This window comes from Calliopsis andreniformis, unplaced genomic scaffold (genome assembly GCF_051401765.1).
Source record: "Calliopsis andreniformis isolate RMS-2024a unplaced genomic scaffold, iyCalAndr_principal scaffold0156, whole genome shotgun sequence".
Classification (NCBI taxonomy): Eukaryota; Metazoa; Arthropoda; class Insecta; order Hymenoptera; family Andrenidae; genus Calliopsis; species Calliopsis andreniformis.
Window position 1 is genome coordinate 440,155 of NW_027480565.1, and position 16,929 is coordinate 457,083.

The window sequence follows — 16,929 nt, forward strand, 5'->3', positions numbered from 1 at the left end:
ACGTTCTCTCGGTCCACGGGCATCAGAGAGCAAAACAGCCTAATAGATTTAGAGTGCCTCAACGATCAGGAATATGGATCTAACGTTCTTGTTTCGAACCGACGACTTTCGGTTCCGGAGCGACACGAACGCTCCATGATTCTCGATTATCTCGACACAGGTAAGAGACAGAGGACAACAAGTGTATGGTTTTAGAGAGCCACGAGCACCAGGAATAAGGACCTACCGTTGTCCCTTCGTTCCGTCGACATTCGGTTCCGGAGCGACACGAACGGGGACTTAGAATTTTTTCGCTCGGGCTCCGGAGCGACACGAACGCTCCGATATTCTACGTTCTCTCGGTCCACGGGCGTCAGAGAGCAAAACAGCCTAATAGTTTTAGAGTGCCTCAACGATCAGGAATATGGATCTAACGTTCTCGTTTCGTACCGACGACTTTCGGTGCCGGCGCGACACGAACGCTACATGATTCTCGATTATCTCGACACAGGTAAGAGAAATAGGAAAACAAGTGTATGGTTTTAGAGAGCCACGAGCACCAGGAATAAGGATCTACCGTTGTCCCTTCGTTCCGGCGACATTCGGTTCCGGAGCGACACGAACGGGGACTTAGAATTTTTTCGCTCGGGTTCCGGAGCGACACGAACGGGGACTTAGAATTGTTTCGCTCGGGCTCCGGAGCGACACGAACGGGGACTTAGAATATTTTCGCTCGGACTCCGGAGCGACACGATCGCACCGATATTCTACGTTCTCTCGGTCCATTGGCATCAGAGAGCAAAACAGCCTAATAGTTTTAGAGTGCCTCAACGATCAGGAATATGGATCTAACGTTCTCGTTTCGTACCGACGACTTTCGGTGCCGGCGCGACACGAACGCTCCATGATTCTCGATTATCTCGACACAGGTAAGAGACAGAGGACAACAAGTGTATGGTTTTAGAGAGCCACGAGCACCAGGAATAAGGATCTACCGTTGTCCCTTCGTTCCGGCGACATTCGGTTCCGGAGCGACACGAACGGTGACTTAGAATTTTTTCGCTCGGGCTCCGGAGCGACACGAACGGGGACTTAGAATTTTTTCGCTCGGGCTCCGGAGCGACACGAACGGGGACTTAGAATATTTTCGCTCGGACTCCGGAGCGACACGATCGCTCCGATATGCTACGTTCTCTCGGTCCACGGGCATCAGAGAGCAAAACAGCCTAATAGATTTAGAGTGCCTCAACGATCAGGAATATGGATCTAACGTTCTTGTTTCGAACCGACGACTTTCGGTTCCGGAGCGACACGAACGCTCCATGATTCTCGATTATCTCGACACAGGTAAGAGACAGAGGACAACAAGTGTATGGTTTTAGAGAGCCACGAGCACCAGGAATAAGGATCTACCATTGTCCCTTCGTTCCGTCGACATTCGGTTCCGGAGCGACACGAACGGGGACTTAGAACTTTTTCGCTCGGGCTCCGGAGCGACACGATCGCTGCGATATTCTAGGTTCTCTCGGTCCACGGGCATCAGAGAGCAAAACAGCCTAATAGTTTTGGAGTGCCTCACCGATCAGGAATATGGATCTAACGTTCTCGTTTCGTACCGACGACTTTCGGTGCCGGCGCGACACGAACGCTCCATGATTCTCGATTATCTCGACACAGGTAAGAGACAGAGGATAACAAGTGTATGGTTTTAGAGAGCCACGAGCACCAGGAATAAGGACCTACCGTTGTCCCTTCGTTCCGTCGACATTCGGTTCCGGAGCGACACGAACGGGGACTTAGAATTTTTTCGCTCGGGCTCCGGAGCGACACGATCGCTCCGATATTCTACGTTCTCTCGGTCCACGGGCATCAGAGAGCAAAACAGCCTAATAGTTTTGGAGTGCCTCAACGATCAGGAATATGGATCTAACGTTCTCGTTTCGTACCGACGACTTTCGGTGCCGGCGCGACACGAACGCTACATGATTCTCGATTATCTCGACACAGGTAAGAGACAGAGGTCAACAAGTGTATGGTTTTAGAGAGCCACGAGCACCAGGAATAAGGATCTACCGTTGTCCCTTCGCTCCGGCGACATTCGGTTCCGGAGCGACACGAACGGGGACTTAGAATTTTTTCGCTCGGGTTCCGGAGCGACACGAACGGGGACTTAGAATTGTTTCGCTCGGGCTCCGGAGCGACACGAACGGGGACTTAGAATATTTTCGCTCGGACTCCGGAGCGACACGATCGCACCGATATTCTACGTTCTCTCGGTCCATTGGCATCAGAGAGCAAAACAGCCTAATAGTTTTAGAGTGCCTCAACGATCAGGAATATGGATCTAACGTTCTCGTTTCGTACCGACGACTTTCGGTGCCGGCGCGACACGAACGCTCCATGATTCTCGATTATCTCGACACAGGTAAGAGACAGAGGACAACAAGTGTATGGTTTTAGAGAGCCACGAGCACCAGGAATAAGGATCTACCGTTGTCCCTTCGTTCCGGCGACATTCGGTTCCGGAGCGACACGAACGGTGACTTAGAATTTTTTCGCTCGGGCTCCGGAGCGACACGAACGGGGACTTAGAATTTTTTCGCTCGGGCTCCGGAGCGACACGAACGGGGACTTAGAATATTTTCGCTCGGACTCCGGAGCGACACGATCGCTCCGATATGCTACGTTCTCTCGGTCCACGGGCATCAGAGAGCAAAACAGCCTAATAGATTTAGAGTGCCTCAACGATCAGAAATATGGATCTAACGTTCTTGTTTCGAACCGACGACTTTCGGTTCCGGAGCGACACGAACGCTCCATGATTCTCGATTATCTCGACACAGGTAAGAGACAGAGGACAACAAGTGTATGGTTTTAGAGAGCCACGAGCACCAGGAATAAGGATCTACCATTGTCCCTTCGTTCCGTCGACATTCGGTTCCGGAGCGACACGAACGGGGACTTAGAACTTTTTCGCTCGGGCTCCGGAGCGACACGATCGCTGCGATATTCTAGGTTCTCTCGGTCCACGGGCATCAGAGAGCAAAACAGCCTAATAGTTTTGGAGTGTCTCACCGATCAGGAATATGGATCTAACGTTCTCGTTTCGTACCGACGACTTTCGGTGCCGGCGCGACACGAACGCTCCATGATTCTCGACTATCTCGACACAGGTAAGAGACAGAGGATAACAAGTGTATGGTTTTAGAGAGCCACGAGCACCAGGAATAAGGACCTACCGTTGTCCCTTCGTTCCGTCGACATTCGGTTCCGGAGCGACACGAACGGGGACTTAGAATTTTTTCGCTCGGGCTCCGGAGCGACACGATCGCTCCGATATTCTACGTTCTCTCGGTCCACGGGCATCAGAGAGCAAAACAGCCTAATAGTTTTGGAGTGCCTCAACGATCAGGAATATGGATCTAACGTTCTCGTTTCGTACCGACGACTTTCGGTGCCGGCGCGACACGAACGCTACATGATTCTCGATTATCTCGACACAGGTAAGAGACAGAGGTCAACAAGTGTATGGTTTTAGAGAGCCACGAGCACCAGAAATAAGGATCTACCGTTGTCCCTTCGTTCCGGCGACATTCGGTTCCGGAGCGACACGAACGGTGACTTAGAATTTTTTCGCTCGGGCTCCGGAGCGACACGAACGGGGACTTAGAATATTTTCGCTCGGACTCCGGAGCGACACGATCGCTCCGATATGCTACGTTCTCTCGGTCCACGGGCATCAGAGAGCAAAACAGCCTAATAGATTTAGAGTGCCTCAACGATCAGGAATATGGATCTAACGTTCTTGTTTCGAACCGACGACTTTCGGTTCCGGAGCGACACGAACGCTCCATGATTCTCGATTATCTCGACACAGGTAAGAGACAGAGGACAACAAGTGTATGGTTTTAGAGAGCCACGAGCACCAGGAATAAGGACCTACCGTTGTCCCTTCGTTCCGTCGACATTCGGTTCCGGAGCGACACGAACGGGGACTTAGAATTTTTTCGCTCGGGCTCCGGAGCGACACGAACGCTCCGATATTCTACGTTCTCTCGGTCCACGGGCGTCAGAGAGCAAAACAGCCTAATAGTTTTAGAGTGCCTCAACGATCAGGAATATGGATCTAACGTTCTCGTTTCGTACCGACGACTTTCGGTGCCGGCGCGACACGAACGCTACATGATTCTCGATTATCTCGACACAGGTAAGAGAAATAGGAAAACAAGTGTATGGTTTTAGAGAGCCACGAGCACCAGGAATAAGGACCTACCGTTGTCCCTTCGTTCCGTCGACATTCGGTTCCGGAGCGACACGAACGGGGACTTAGAATTTTTTCGCTCGGGCTCCGGTGCGACACGATCGCTCCGATATTCTACGTTCTCTCGGTCCACGGGCATCAGAGAGCAAAACAGCCTAATAGTTTTAGAGTGCCTCAACGATCAGGAATATGGATCTAACGTTCTCGTTTCGTACCGACGACTTTCGGTGCCGGCGCGACACGAACGCTACATGATTCTCGATTATCTCGACACAGGTAAGAGAAATAGGAAAACAAGTGTATGGTTTTAGAGAGCCACCAGCACCAGGAATAAGGATCTACCGTTGTCCCTTCGTTCCGGCGACATTCGGTTCCGGAGCGACACGAACGGGGACTTAGAATTTTTTCGCTCGGGTTCCGGAGCGACACGAACGGGGACTTAGAATTGTTTCGCTCGGGCTCCGGAGCGACACGAACGGGGACTTAGAATATTTTCGCTCGGACTCCGGAGCGACACGATCGCACCGATATTCTACGTTCTCTCGGTCCACGGGCATCAGAGAGCAAAACAGCCTAATAGTTTTAGAGTGCCTCAACGATCAGGAATATGGATCTAACGTTCTCGTTTCGTACCGACGACTTTCGGTGCCGGCGCGACACGAACGCTCCATGATTCTCGATTATCTCGACACAGGTAAGAGACAGAGGACAACAAGTGTATGGTTTTAGAGAGCCACGAGCACCAGGAATAAGGATCTACCGTTGTCCCTTCGTTCCGGCGACATTCGGTTCCGGAGCGACACGAACGGTGACTTAGAATTTTTTCGCTCGGGCTCCGGAGCGACACGAACGGGGACTTAGAATTTTTACGCTCGGGCTCCGGAGCGACACGAACGGGGACTTAGAATATTTTCGCTCGGACTCCGGAGCGACACGATCGCTCCGATATGCTACGTTCTCTCGGTCCACGGGCATCAGAGAGCAAAACAGCCTAATAGATTTAGAGTGCCTCAACGATCAGGAATATGGATCTAACATTCTCGTTTCGTACCGACGACTTTCGGTGCCGGCGCGACACGAACGCTCCATGATTCTCGATTATCTCGACACAGGTAAGAGACAGAGGATAACAAGTGTATGGTTTTAGAGAGCCACGAGCACCAGGAATAAGGATCTACCGTTGTCCCTTCGTTCCGTCGACATTCGGTTCCGGAGCGACACGAACGGGGACTTAGAATTGTTTCGCTCGGGCTCCGGAGCGACACGAACGGGGACTTAGAAAATTTTCGCTCGGACTCCGGAGCGACACGATCGCTCCGATATGCAACGTTCTCTCGGTCCACGGGCATCAGAGAGCAAAACAGCCTAATAGTTTTAGAGTGCCTCAACGATCAGGAATATGGATCTAACGTTCTCGTTTCGTACCGACGACATTCGGTGCCGGCGCGACACGAACGCTCCATGATTCTCGATTATCTCGACACAGGTAAGAGACAGAGGACAACAAGTGTATGGTTTTAGAGAGCCACGAGCACCAGGAATAAGGATCTACCGTTGTCCCTTCGTTCCGGCGACATTCGGTTCCGGAGCGACACGAACGGTGACTTAGAATTTTTTCGCTCGGGCTCCGGAGCGACACGAACGGGGACTTAGAATATTTTCGCTCGGACTCCAGAGCGACACGTTCGCACCGATATTCTACGTTCTCTCGGTCCACGGGCATCAGAGAGCAAAACAGCCTAATAGATTTAGAGTGCCTCAACGATCAGGAATATGGATCTAACGTTCTTGTTTCGAACCGACGACTTTCGGTTCCGGAGCGACACGAACGCTCCATGATTCTCGATTATCTCGACACAGGTAAGAGACAGAGGACAACAAGTGTATGGTTTTAGAGAGCCACGAGCACCAGGAATAAGGATCTACCATTGTCCCTTCGTTCCGTCGACATTCGGTTCCGGAGCGACACGAACGGGGACTTAGAACTTTTTCGCTCGGGCTCCGGAGCGACACGATCGCTGCGATATTCTACGTTCTCTCGGTCCACGGGCATCAGAGAGCAAAACAGCCTAATAGTTTTAGAGTGCCTCAACGATCAGGAATATGGATCTAACGTTCTCGTTTCGTACCGACGACTTTCGGTGCCGGCGCGACACGAACGCTACATGATTCTCGATTATCTCGACACAGGTAAGAGACAGAGGTCAACAAGTGTATGGTTTTAGAGAGCCACGAGCACCAGAAATAAGGATCTACCGTTGTCCCTTCGTTCCGGCGACATTCGGTTCCGGAGCGACACGAACGGTGACTTAGAATTTTTTCGCTCGGGCTCCGGAGCGACACGAACGGGGACTTAGAATATTTTCGCTCGGACTCCGGAGCGACACGATCGCTCCGATATGCTACGTTCTCTCGGTCCACGGGCATCAGAGAGCAAAACAGCCTAATAGATTTAGAGTGCCTCAACGATCAGGAATATGGATCTAACGTTCTTGATTCGAACCGACGACTTTCGGTTCCGGAGCGACACGAACGCTCCATGATTCTCGATTATCTCGACATAGGTAAGAGACAGAGGACAACAAGTGTATGGTTTTAGAGAGCCACGAGCACCAGGAATAAGGACCTACCGTTGTCCCTTCGTTCCGTCGACATTCGGTTCCAGAGCGACACGAACGGGGACTTAGAATTTTTTCGCTCGGGCTCCGGAGCGACACGATCGCTCCGATATTCTACGTTCTCTCGGTCCACGGGCATCAGAGAGCAAAACAGCCTAATAGTTTTAGAGTGCCTGAACGATCAGGAATATGGATCTAACGTTCTCGTTTCGTACCGACGACTTTCGGTGCCGTAGCGAGACGAACGCTCCATGATTCTCGATTATCTCGACACAGGTAAGAGAAATAGGAAAACAAGTGTATGGTTTTAGAGAGCCACGAGCACCAGGAATAAGGATCTACCGTTGTCCCTTCGTTCCGTCGACATTCGGTTCCGGAGCGACACGAACGGGGACTTAGAATTTTTTCGCTCGGGTTCCGGAGCGACACGAACGGGGACTTAGAATCGTTTCGCTCGGGCTCCGGAGCGACACGAACGGGGACTTAGAATATTTTCGCTCGGACTCCGGAGCGACACGATCGCACCGATATGCTACGTTCTGTCGGTCCACGGGCATCAGAGAGCAAAACAGCCTAATAGTTTTAGAGGGCCTCAACGATCAGGAACACGGATCTAACGTTCTCGTTTCGTACCGACGACTTTCGGTGCCGGCGCGACACGAACGCTCCATGATTCTCGATTATCTCGACACAGGTAAGAGACATAGGACAACAAGTGCATGGTTTTAGAGAGCCACGAGCACCAGGAATAAGGATCTACCGTCGTCCCTTCGTTCCGTCGACATTCGGTTCCGGAGCGACACGAACGGTGACTTAGAATATTTTCGCTCGGACTCCGGAGCGACACGATCGCTCCGATATGCAACGTTCTCTCGGTCCACGGGCATCAGAGAGTAAAACAGCCTAATAGCTTTAGAGTGCCCCAACGATCAGGAATAAGGATCTAACGTTCTCGTTTCGAACCGACGACTTTCGGTTCCGGAGCGACACGAAGGCTCCATGATTCTCGATTATCTCAACACAGGTATGAGACAGAGGACAACAAGTGTATGGTTTTATAGAGCCACGAGCACCAGGAATAAGGACCTACCGTTGTCCCTTCGTTCCGTCGACATTCGGTTCCGGAGCGACACGAACGGGGACTTAGAATTTTTTCGCTCGGGCTCCGGAGCGACACGATCGCTCCGATATTCTACGTTCTCTCGGTCCACGGGCATCAGAGAGCAAAACAGCCTAATAGTTTTAGAGTGCCTCAACGATCAGGAATATGGATCTAACGTTCTCGTTTCGTACCGACGACTTTCGGTGCCGGAGCGACACGAACGCTCCATGATTCTCGATTATCTCGACACAGGTAAGAGACATAGGAAAACAAGTGTATGGTTTTAGAGAGCCACGAGCACCAGGAATAAGGATCTACCGTTGTCCCTTCGTTCCGTCGACATTCGGTTCCGGAGCGACACGAACGGGGACTTAGAATTTTTTCGCTCGGGTTCCGGAGCGACACGATCGCTCCGATATGCAACGTTCTCTCGGTCCACGGGCATCAGAGAGTAAAACAGCCTAATAGTTTTAGAGTGCCCCAACGATCAGGAATAAGGATCTAACGTTCTCGTTTCGAACCGACGACTTTCGGTTCCGGAGCGACACGAAGGCTCCATGATTCTCGATTATCTCAACACAGGTATGAGACAGAGGACAACAAGTGTATGGTTTTATAGAGCCACCAGCACCAGGAATAAGGATCTACCGTTGTCCCTTCGTTCCGGCGACATTCGGTTCCGGAGCGACACGAACGGTGACTTAGAATTTTTTCGTTCGGGCTCCGGAGCGACACGAACGGGGACTTAGAATATTTTCGCTCGGACTCCGGAGCGACACGATCGCTCCGGTATGCTACGTTCTCTCGGTCCACGGGCATCAGAGAGCAAAACAGCCTAATAGATTTAGAGTGCCTCAACGATCAGGAATATGGATCTAACGTTCTTGTTTCAAACGGACGACTTTCGGTTCCGGAGCGACACGAACGCTCCATGATTCTCGATTATCTCGACACAGGTAAGAGACAGAGGACAACAAGTGTATGGTTTTAGAGAGCCACGAGCACCAGGAATAAGGATTTACCGTTGTCCCTTCGTTCCGTCGACATTCGGTTCCGGAGCGACACGAACGGGGACTTAGAACTTTTTCGCTCGGGCTCCGGAGCGACACGATCGCTGCGATATGCAACGTTCTCTCGGTCCACGGGCATCAGAGAGCAAAACAGCCTAATAGTTTTGGAGTGCCTCAACGATCAGGAATATGGATCTAACGTTCTCGTTTCGTACCGACGACTTTCGGTGCCGGCGCGACACGAACGCTACATGATTCTCGATTATCTCGACACAGGTAAGAGACAGAGGTCAACAAGTGTATGGTTTTAGAGAGCCACGAGCACCAGAAATAAGGATCTACCGTTGCCCCTTCGTTCCGGCGACATTCGCTTCCGGAGCGACACGAACGGGGACTTAGAATTTTTTCGCTCGGGTTCCGGAGCGACACGAACGGGGACTTAGAATTGTTTCGCTCGGGCTCCGGAGCGACACGAACGGGGACTTAGAATATTTTCGCTCGGACTCCGGAGCGACACGATCGCACCGATATTCTACGTTCTCTCGGTCCACGGGCATCAGAGAGCAAAACAGCCTAATAGTTTTAGAGTGCCTCAACGATCAGGAATATGGATCTAACGTTCTCGTTTCGTACCGACGACTTTCGGTGCCGGCGCGACACGAACGCTCCATGATTCTCGATTATCTCGACACAGGTAAGAAACAGAGGACAACAAGTGTATGGTTTTAGAGAGCCACGAGCACCAGGAATAAGGATCTACCGTTGTCCCTTCGTTCCGGCGACATTCGGTTCCGGAGCGACACGAACGGGGACTTAGAACTTTTTCGCTCGGGCTCCGGAGCGACACGATCGCTGCGATATTCTACGTTCTCTCGGTCCACGGGCATCAGAGAGCAAAACAGCCTAATAGTTTTGGAGTGTCTCACCGATCAGGAATATGGATCTAACGTTCTCGTTTCGTACCGACGACTTTCGGTGCCGGCGCGACACGAACGCTCCATGATTCTCGATTATCTCGACACAGGTAAGAGACAGAGGATAACAAGTGTATGGTTTTAGAGAGCCACGAGCACCAGGAATAAGGATCTACCGTTGTCCCTTCGTTCCGTCGACATTCGGTTCCGGAGCGACACGAACGGGGACTTAGAATATTTTCGCTCGGGCTACGGAGCGACACGAACGGGGACTTAGAATATTTTCGCTCGGACTCCAGAGCGACACGATCGCTCCGATATGGTACGTTCTCTCGGTCCACGGGCATCAGAGAGCAAAACAGCCTAATAGATTTAGAGTGCCTCAACGGTCAGGAATATGGATCTAACGTTCTTGTTTCGAACCGACGACTTTCGGTTCCGGAGCGACACGAACGCTCCATGATTCTCGATTATCTCGACACAGGTAAGAGACAGAGGACAACAAGTGTATGGTTTTAGAGAGCCACGAGCACCAGGAATAAGGATCTACCATTGTCCCTTCGTTCCGTCGACATTCGGTTCCGGAGCGACACGAACGGGGACTTAGAACTTTTTCGCTCGGGCTCCGGAGCGACACGATCGCTGCGATATTCTACGTTCTCTCGGTCCACGGGCATCAGAGAGCAAAACAGCCTAATAGTTTTGGAGTGCCTCAACGATCAGGAATATGGATCTAACGTTCTCGTTTCGTACCGACGACTTTCGGTGCCGGCGCGACACGAACGCTACATGATTCTCGATTATCTCGACACAGGTAAGAGAAATAGGAAAACAAGTGTATGGTTTTAGAGAGCCACGAGCACCAGGAATAAGGATCTACCGTTGTCCCTTCGTTCCGGCGACATTCGGTTCCGGAGCGACACGAACGGGGACTTAGAATTTTTTCGCTCGGGTTCCGGAGCGACACGAACGAGGACTTAGAATTGTTTCGCTCGGGCTCCGGAGCGACACGAACGGGCACTTAGAATATTTTCGCTCGGACTCCGGAGCGACACGATCGCACCGATATTCTACGTTCTCTCGGTCCACGGGCATCAGAGAGCAAAACAGCCTAATAGTTTTAGAGTGCCTCAACGATCAGGAATATGGATCTAACGTTCTCGTTTCGAACCGACGACTTTCGGTTCCGGAGCGACACCAACGCTCCATGATTCTCGATTATCTCGACACAGGTAAGAGACAGAGGACAGCAAGTGTATGGTTTTAGAGAGCCACGAGCACCAGGAATAAGGACCTACCGTTGTCCCTTCGTTCCGTCGACATTCGGTTCTGGAGCGACACGAACGGGGACTTAGAATTTTTTCGCTCGGGCTCCGGAGCGACACGATCGCTCCGATATTCTACGTTCTCTCGGTCCACGGGCATCAGAGAGCAAAACAGCCTAATAGTTTTGGAGTGCCTCACCGATCAGGAATATGGATCTAACGTTCTCGTTTCGTACCGACGACTTTCGGTGCCGGCGCGACACGAACGCTCCATGATTCTCGATTATCTCGACACAGGTAAGAGACAGAGGACAACAAGTGTATGGTTTTAGAGAGCCACGAGCACCAGGAATAAGGATCTACCATTGTCCCTTCGTTCCGTCGACATTCGGTTCCGGAGCGACACGAACGGGGACTTAGAACTTTTTCGCTCGGGCTCCGGAGCGACACGATCGCTGCGATATTCTACGTTCTCTCGGTCCACGGGCATCAGAGAGCAAAACAGCCTAATAGATTTAGAGTGCCTCAACGATCAGGAATATGGATCTAACGTTCTTGTTTCGAACCGACGACTTTCGCTTCCGGAGCGACACGAACGCTCCATGATTCTCGATTATCTCGACATAGGTAAGAGACAGAGGACAACAAGTGTATGGTTTTAGAGAGCCACGAGCACCAGGAATAAGGACCTACCGTTGTCCCTTCGTTCCGTCGACATTCGGTTCCGGAGCGACACGAACGGGGACTTAGAATTTTTTCGCTCGGGCTCCGGAGCGACACGATCGCTCCGATATTCTACGTTCTCTCGGTCCACGGGCATCAGAGAGCAAAACAGCCTAATAGTTTTAGAGTGCCTGAACGATCAGGAATATGGATCTAACGTTCTCGTTTCGTACCGACGACTTTCGGTGCCGTAGCGAGACGACCGCTCCATGATTCTCGATTATCTCGACACAGGTAAGAGAAATAGGAAAACAAGTGTATGGTTTTATAGAGCCACCAGCACCAGGAATAAGGATCTACCGTTGTCCCTTCGCTCCGTCGACATTCGGTTCCGGAGCGACACGAACGGGGACTTAGAATTTTTTCGCTCGGGCTCCGGAGCGACACGAACGGGGACTTCGAATTGTTTCGCTCGGACTCCGGAGCGACACGATCGCACCGATATTCTACGTTCTCTCGGTCCACGGGAATCAGAGAGCAAAACAGCCTAATAGTTTTAGAGTGCCTCAACGATCTGGAATATGGATCTAACGTTCTCGTTTCGTACCGACGACTTTCGGTGCCGGAGCGACACGAACGCTCCATGATTCTCGATTATCTCGACACAGGTAAGAGACAGAGGACAACAAGTGTATGGTTTTAGAGAGCCACGAGCACCAGGAATAAGGATCTACCGTTGTCCCTTCGTTCCGTCGACATTCGGTTCCGGAGCGACACGAACGGGGACTTAGAACTTTTTCGCTCGGGCTCCGGAGCGACACGATCGCTGCGATATGCAACGTTCTCTCGGTCCACGGGCATCAGAGAGCAAAACAGCCTAATAGTTTTGGAGTGCCTCAACGATCAGGAATATGGATCTAACGTTCTCGTTTCGTACCGACGACTTTCGGTGCCGGAGCGACACGAACGCTCCATGATTCTCGATTATCTCGACACAGGTAAGAGACATAGGACAACAAGTGTATGGTTTTAGAGAGCCACGAGCACCAGGAATAAGGATCTACCGTTGTCCCTTCGTTCCGGCGACATTCGGTTCCGGAGCGACACGAACGGTGACTTAGAATTTTTTCGCTCGGGCTCCGGAGCGACACGAACGGGGACTTAGAATATTTTCGCTCGGACTCCGGAGCGACACGATCGCTCCGATATGCTACGTTCTCTCGGTCCACGGGCATCAGAGAGCAAAACAGCCTAATATATTTAGAGTGCCTCAACGATCAGGAATATGGATCTAACGTTCTTGTTTCGAACCGACGACTTTCGGTTCCGGAACGACACGAACGCTCCATGATTCTCGATTATCTCGACACAGGTAAGAGACAGAGGACAACAAGTGTATGGTTTTAGAGAGCTACGAGCACCAGGAATAAGGACCTACCGTTGTCCCTTCGTTCCGTCGACATTCGGTTCCGGAGGGACACGAACGGGGACTTGGAATTTTTTCGCTCGGGCTCCGGAGCGACACGATCGCTCCGATATTCTACGTTCTCTCGGTCCACGGGCATCAGAGAGCAAAACAGCCTAATAGTTTTAGAGTGCCTGAACGATCAGGAATATGGATCTAACGTTCTCGTTTCGTACCGACGACTTCCGGTGCCGTAGCGAGACGAACGCTCCATGATTCTCGATTATCTCGACACAGGTAAGAGAAATAGGAAAACAAGTGTATGGTTTTAGAGAGCCACGAGCACCAGGAATAAGGATCTACCGTTGTCCCTTCGTTCCGTCGACATTCGGTTCCGGAGCGACACGAACGGGGACTTAGAATTTTTTCGCTCGGGTTCCGGAGCGACACGAACGGGGACTTAGAATTGTTTCGCTCGGGCTCCGGAGCGACACGAACGGGGACTTAGAATATTTTCGCTCGGACTCCGGAGCGACACGATCGCACCGATATTCTACGTTCTCTCGGTCCACGGGCATCAGAGAGCAAAACAGCCTAATAGTTTTGGAGTGCCTCAAAGATCAGGAATATGGATCTAACGTTCTCGTTTCGTACCGACGACTTTCGGTGCCGGCGCGACACGAACGCTCCATGATTCTCGATTATCTCGACACAGGTAAGAGACAGAGGACAACAAGTGTATGGTTTTAGAGAGCCACGAGCACCAGGAATAAGGATCTACCATTGTCCCTTCGTTCCGTCGACATTCGGTTCCGGAGCGACACGAACGGGGACTTAGAACTTTTTCGCTCGGGCTCCGGAGCGACACGTTCGCTGCGATATTCTACGTTCTCTCGGTCCACGGGCATCAGAGAGCAAAACAGCCTAATAGTTTTAGAGTGCCTCAACGATCAGGAATATGGATCTAACGTTCTCGTTTCGTACCGACGACTTTCGGTGCCGGCGCGACACGAACGCTACATGATTCTCGATTATCTCGACACAGGTAAGAGACAGAGGTCAACAAGTGTATGGTTTTAGAGAGCCACGAGCACCAGAAATAAGGATCTACCGTTGTCCCTTCGTTCCGGCGACATTCGGTTCCGGAGCGACACGAACGGTGACTTAGAATTTTTTCGCTCGGGCTCCGGAGCGACACGAACGGGGACTTAGAATATTTTCGCTCGGACTCCGGAGCGACACGATCGCTCCGATATGCTACGTTCTCTCGGTCCACGGGCATCAGAGAGCAAAACAGCCTAATAGATTTAGAGTGCCTCAACGATCAGGAATATGGATCTAACGTTCTTGTTTCGAACCGACGACTTTCGCTTCCGGAGCGACACGAACGCTCCATGATTCTCGATTATCTCGACATAGGTAAGAGACAGAGGACAACAAGTGTATGGTTTTAGAGAGCCACGAGCACCAGGAATAAGGACCTACCGTTGTCCCTTCGTTCCGTCGACATTCGGTTCCGGAGCGACACGAACGGGGACTTAGAATTTTTTCGCTCGGGCTCCGGAGCGACACGATCGCTCCGATATTCTACGTTCTCTCGGTCCACGGGCATCAGAGAGCAAAACAGCCTAATAGTTTTAGAGTGCCTGAACGATCAGGAATATGGATCTAACGTTCTCGTTTCGTACCGACGACTTTCGGTGCCGTAGCGAGACGACCGCTCCATGATTCTCGATTATCTCGACACAGGTAAGAGAAATAGGAAAACAAGTGTATGGTTTTATAGAGCCACCAGCACCAGGAATAAGGATCTACCGTTGTCCCTTCGCTCCGTCGACATTCGGTTCCGGAGCGACACGAACGGGGACTTAGAATTTTTTCGCTCGGGCTCCGGAGCGACACGAACGGGGACTTCGAATTGTTTCGCTCGGACTCCGGAGCGACACGATCGCACCGATATTCTACGTTCTCTCGGTCCACGGGAATCAGAGAGCAAAACAGCCTAATAGTTTTAGAGTGCCTCAACGATCTGGAATATGGATCTAACGTTCTCGTTTCGTACCGACGACTTTCGGTGCCGGAGCGACACGAACGCTCCATGATTCTCGATTATCTCGACACAGGTAAGAGACAGAGGACAACAAGTGTATGGTTTTATAGAGCCACGAGCACCAGGAATAAGGACCTACCGTTGTCCCTTCGTTCCGTCGACATTCGGTTCCGGAGCGACACGAACGGGGACTTAGAATATTTTCGCTCGGACTCCAGAGTGACACGATCGCTCCGATATGCTACGTTCTCTCGGTCCACGGGCATCAGAGAGCAAAACAGCATAATAGTCTTAGAGTGCCTCAACGATCAGGAATATGGATCTAACGTTCTCGTTTCGAACCGACGACTTTCGGTTCCGGAGCGACACGAAGGCTCCATGATTCTCGATTATCTCGACACAGGTAAGAGACATAGGACAACAAGTGTATGGTTTTAGAGAGCCACGAGCACCAGGAATAAGGATCTACCGTTGTCCCTTCGTTCCGGCGACATTCGGTTCCGGAGCGACACGAACGGTAACTTAGAATTTTTTCGCTCGGGCTCCGGAGCGACACGAACGGGGACTTAGAATATTTTCGCTCGGACTCCGGAGCGACACGATCGCTCCGGTATGCTACGTTCTCTCGGTCCACGGGCATCAGAGAGCAAAACAGCCTAATAGATTTAGAGTGCCTCAACGATCAGGAATATGGATCTAACGTTCTTGTTTCAAACGGACGACTTTCGGTTCCGGAGCGACACGAACGCTCCATGATTCTCGATTATCTCGACACAGGTAAGAGACAGAGGACAACAAGTGTATGGTTTTAGAGAGCCACGAGCACCAGGAATAAGGATCTACCGTTGTCCCTTCGTTCCGTCGACATTCGGTTCCGGAGCGACACGAACGGGGACTTAGAACTTTTTCGCTCGGGCTCCGGAGCGACACGATCGCTGCGATATGCAACGTTCTCTCGGTCCACGGGCATCAGAGAGCAAAACAGCCTAATAGTTTTGGAGTGCCTCAACGATCAGGAATATGGATCTAACGTTCTCGTTTCGTACCGACGACTTTCGGTGCCGGAGCGACACGAACGCTCCATGATTCTCGATTATCTCGACACAGGTAAGAGACATAGGACAACAAGTGTATGGTTTTAGAGAGCCACGAGCACCAGGAATAAGGATCTACCGTTGTCCCTTCGTTCCGGCGACATTCGGTTCCGGAGCGACACGAACGGTGACTTAGAATTTTTTCGCTCGGGCTCCGGAGCGACACGAACGGGGACTTAGAATATTTTCGCTCGGACTCCGGAGCGACACGATCGCTCCGATATGCTACGTTCTCTCGGTCCACGGGCATCAGAGAGCAAAACAGCCTAATATATTTAGAGTGCCTCAACGATCAGGAATATGGATCTAACGTTCTTGTTTCGAACCGACGACTTTCGGTTCCGGAACGACACGAACGCTCCATGATTCTCGATTATCTCGACACAGGTAAGAGACAGAGGACAACAAGTGTATGGTTTTAGAGAGCTACGAGCACCAGGAATAAGGACCTACCGTTGTCCCTTCGTTCCGTCGACATTCGGTTCCGGAGGGACACGAACGGGGACTTGGAATTTTTTCGCTCGGGCTCCGGAGCGACACGATCGCTCCGATATTCTACGTTCTCTCG